The following is a 4,852-nucleotide window of genomic DNA, read 5'->3' as shown; positions in this document are numbered from 1 at the left end:
ACGTCAAGCTCAGCAAAAACATCAAACACATCCGGTCTGTACGTTTTCAAAATAAAGGTTTTCCCTCCGGAGGTGTTGTACTGATTAAAACTATATATTTGAGAATCTTCATTTAGCATTTATATGACTCTAAATAATTTCCTGGAAAGGAAAAGACGAAGATATTGTCGTTTTATAGGCAACAATTTATCCCATTTTTAAAAAAAACACTTGAGCTGTATCTCGTAACTTCCTCCATTGGCTCGTCTACATCCAATTGACTTGCACTTTGCCGGTGTCAGGCGCATGCGCCCTGGCGACCAGCTGTCAGGTTGGGTTTGTTGGCTGATTGATGAGTACTTACACTTTCATTCATTCAAAGGCCACTACCAATTAATCAATTAAAACGAAGTTATAATAAATATATTGAAATAATATGGTAGATACTATCTGTATATACTGCAGGAGAAAACATCTCTGTGCATTGTGCATTTCCGTTTTATTCACCTCTCCGTGGGGATGAGGTGTGTGTGTGAGCGGGGGGGGGGGGGGGGGGGGGGGGGGTTAATGCTGGGAGGTGTGTATGATGGAGGATAGTGGTCAGGAGAGGGTCATGAAGAGATGAAGAAGAAAGGAGGTGAAAGATGAGAGACAATAGACAGCCTACCAAACAGCCTTGACATTCTTGATTTCCAGTGTCAAATCAGAAACACAGCAAATATAAATCCCTTGACTTTTCATTGTCCCTGCATTTTATTATATTATAATAAAAAAGATCATACAGAGTATATATACAAGGACAGGAGGCTAATTTTGAGTCCCTTCAATCACTACATTATCTGGGTCATTGCCTCTTCCTCTTCCTCAGTGTTCCTACCCCTCCTCCACCTTTCTCTCCTCCTTTCCTTTTCATTGATCATCCAATAAGGCTTAGTGTTGAAAGCACAGCAGAAAGGAAAGCTACAAAATAGAACAGAAAGTGATTAGGAGATACTTAGGTAGTGAGAGAGGCAGTGAGTGCATTGCACATGAAGAGCATGGAGAGGAAATGATGAACTGATTGAAGATGGAGTGGTAGGCGAATGAGAAAACAGAAAGTGGAGATAAAATGGAGACAGGACATAAAAACAATTATAAATAGAGAACTGATTGGGTGTTGACTTTTTCTTCACACATATCCACCCCCCTCCATATCCAACCTTGCTTCAGTATATCATATTGGACCCTTCTAGACTGTGTGTGAGAGTGAGCAGCTGTGCATATGAATTTTCCTCTCTTTGTTTTTCATTGTAAGGTCAATATCCTGACTTTCTAAAAGTGGAGACTGCCTTATTGTGTGACATTACACCAAAGTCATATCATTAGGAATGAGATTGATAATAAAAGAGCAGCTGAAAACAGAACTGTTCCACGGGGCATAAGAGGAAAAGAGAAAAATTGATTATCACCAGATGGATGAGGACAAACATGGAGAGGTTGAGAAAGCAAATGTGTAGGAGAAAACAAGATTAGGATTAGAGGAGAGGATGAGTCCACTTGAGGGGCTTAGAGACAATGGGAGTAAAGACAATCCTACTTGTAATTAAAGCTCTGCTTCTCACAGCAGATTGGATCACAGGCACTGTGTGTGAGCGAGAGAGGTGGGGAGTGTATATTGTGAATAGTGAATAAGAGTAAAAGCAACGGATGAACCAGATTTGACCCCCCTTTGCTGCTTGCTCATTTCAGTTTGTTTGCATTCATTGAATAAATGCACATTGATAGATTCACTGACATGCTTCACTGTTCACACAGTTCATTTTGTGGTTTATCCAACCATCCAAGTCTGGTTTTACCAAAAGCTGAAGACTATTCTGACACACCCTGATCCCCTTCACTCACGTCTTCTCTGTGGAGCTCCGGTCCCCCCAGTGGTCAGCTCTTGTCAAAACAAGGTATTCTGATTAATAACATGATACTCCTTAAAACCAACAGGGGGGGATATGACCCCATAAAAATAGTCTTTTTTTTTGTTAGGGACTGGGATGTTGCTCCCAGTGGCAAATGAAATAATCGAACAATGAAATTATAACACATTAGAAGTTGAAATGATATTAGTTTGATATGGCTTAGTATTCTGTTTTGTATTTGTCCTGGTTCTGCTTTTATGTGGTTGGTTCTGATTGTTTTTCTTGATGTCAAATGTTTGGAAATAGTTTTTAACATGGCAAGTGGACGGCTGTGAAGGTTTCAAGTGATCGAATAGGAATTTGTGTTAATGCCTAGAATGTGGTTGCAGCATAATTTAAGAATAAACTGAACAGACACTGGTTTTCGAAGCTAATATATACAAACTGATGCAACATATACATTATATGGGGCATTTTCAAACCATTAATTTACTGAATTTGGATGCATTTGGAAAGAGCTGGTAAACACAGAGGAGGATTCAGCGGCTAAAAAGTCAGATATTTCCCTTAGATGGATTCAAACACAAGCCTGATGTGGTATTTAGCAACTGTTTATTAATATGTTGTAACAACTTTATTTGGTGAACTTGCGTCATGTTTACATCTCAAGTGGCCAAATATAAATGAGTGCTGCTTTAGTTAAACTACCATTTCATTATATTTATTAAATTAAACCTTGCTGCTCTTTGAGCCATAGAGAAACAACTACAACAATATCTCCTTGGACTTCGTTCATTTGTCAAGTGGTTTGTCAGCACCTGGTTCACCCTGCTGTGACCCTTTGATGAGGGTCTGCCTGCTGACAGAGTGAAGAACCAGGACTGTCATCACCGGCAGTGATAGAAAAAGAGAGTGATCATCTACCCTTGGTTTCAAAATGTCATTTAGCACTTAGCATTTAGCTGGAAACAAGTGAAGAGGGTCATTATGTATCAGTCTGTGAGTTAGGTCGCCTTAAGATGGTCATAAATAGTTGTTAACGGACATAAACCTATAGTTGTAGCATGTTTAGCTGACACTGGTTGGTTCTCATTGTTTTCCAAACTTGTTGCCCATTTGTGATGTAAATGAACCTCTGGTTGTTGCAGATTAGCACAGTTGCCTACAGGCTTATCATCATATACTGGAAATACAAATATACACATTCATACATCTTGTTGCTGTTCCACATCTTTTATAAACACTTTAATCATACTTCAGTGACTGACGTTAAATTAACTCACTCCCTGTTTGTGCATATTCATCATTTGACATGTTTACCTTAAATGGTACACACACCTTTACAATAAGTTAATATTAAAAATGATACAACCCTTTTTTATATTTACCTTTCTCATCTCCTCACCTGTAATGAGAAGACAACAGATCTAGGACCCCTCGTCGTATCTTGGCAACAATTATATGAACTAAGAAGGCAGGAGGCGTGTGCGATGGAGAAAAATGAGAGAGGGAGAAAGTGTCAGAGGGAGAAGAGGGCCTACTCTGCAGAGATAAGATGGCATTCTCCCTTCGTGCAAAATGAGTTCATTAGGGGAGTGAGAGACAGCCATTGCAGAGAATCAAGGTTTCTGTGTGATAAAGGGTAGGAGCCACAGATGGAAGGGAAAAAAGAGTTTAATTTCCTGTTCTTCAGAGGCAGCGGCACTATCAGAGGATCAGCTGAGAGGATCGGTGGAGAAAAAAATGGAGACAGGGAAAGGACAGACAGAGCAAGTTGGAGAAGTAAATGCCAGGATTCTTTTTTCGAAAAAAAAACAGTGACCCTCTGGATCACTGTCAAAAAATATTTATATCGAGAACTAAGCGGAGACGGACAGAAAGAGAGTTGAAAGGCATGTCAAACTCAGCTGCTCTCAGGAGAGTCAAATTGAACTGCTGCAATGAAGTATGTGGGTTATCATAGTGTAAATGAGAAGTTTCTCAAAATGACAGCAACCACATATGTAGTGGCAAGAAGGAGAATAGGCACACTCACAAACACAGAGCCCAGGCTGCCCTGCCCAAATTAATATCAGAAATAATAAAATAAAATAATAAAAAAAAGATATTTGGGCTGGAAAAATAGATGAAATGAGCTGGAAGTCTTGATAGACACCTGATAGTGAGGGAAGCTGGCAGCTAGGCAGATGCTGAGATGACAGGTACAGCAGAGGTAGAGGGATATGTTGGCTGCTGCTGTTTAATAAAGATCTGCAGCGATAAGGCAAAACAGAGAACACAGGATGTGCCCATCAGTCAGGAGAAGAGAGCTTGGAGGAAATTGCCACCATAAAGTGCACATACACACACACACACACACACACACATAGGAGAACCCCTGTGATACACAATTCAGAATGTGCACATTAAGGGTAAATGCAATTAAACCAAAAAAAAAAAAAAAAGTTCATTCTGACTTTCATTTCAAACCTGGCAGATAGAACTGCTGATTGTGGAAAGGCAGACTGACTACATGCTGAAACTATGATGCTTCTCTACAAGTTTCTTTGCTTCCTCAACATACACTGTACCCACTACCTGCATGTCTGCAGCTCATTGGCTACTGTTCAGACAGAGTGAGCTGAAGATCATCAACTTGACAATACTGAAATCAAACACTCTTTCTTTTGTCTCCTTGTCCCACGTGTACAGTGTGTGTGTCTGCATGCGAACACGAGGCAGCTTGCTGAGGCTGCTGATTGTAGATTTCAGTTGCAGGATTAGTCAGTGATGACATGCTGTGCACATGTGTAGAGACACAGACGCACTCAGGCTGACAGAAAAACAATGATTGTCCTGCTGGTGCAGCCGGTTTTAAAGAGGCTCAGCGCAATGAATGATTTCAGCTCTGCTGAAACCTTTGATCAAGATGGGCGCCACTTCACACTGTTGTGTCAGTCCACTTTTAAATCAGTCAAGTCATGATAAAGACATGATTTTCCATG

Source organism: Mastacembelus armatus, chromosome 13 (genome assembly GCF_900324485.2).
Source record: "Mastacembelus armatus chromosome 13, fMasArm1.2, whole genome shotgun sequence".
NCBI classification, from domain to species: Eukaryota; Metazoa; Chordata; class Actinopteri; order Synbranchiformes; family Mastacembelidae; genus Mastacembelus; species Mastacembelus armatus.
The sequence above is the reverse complement of the archived record's forward strand: the minus strand, read 5'-3'. Positions refer to the sequence as shown.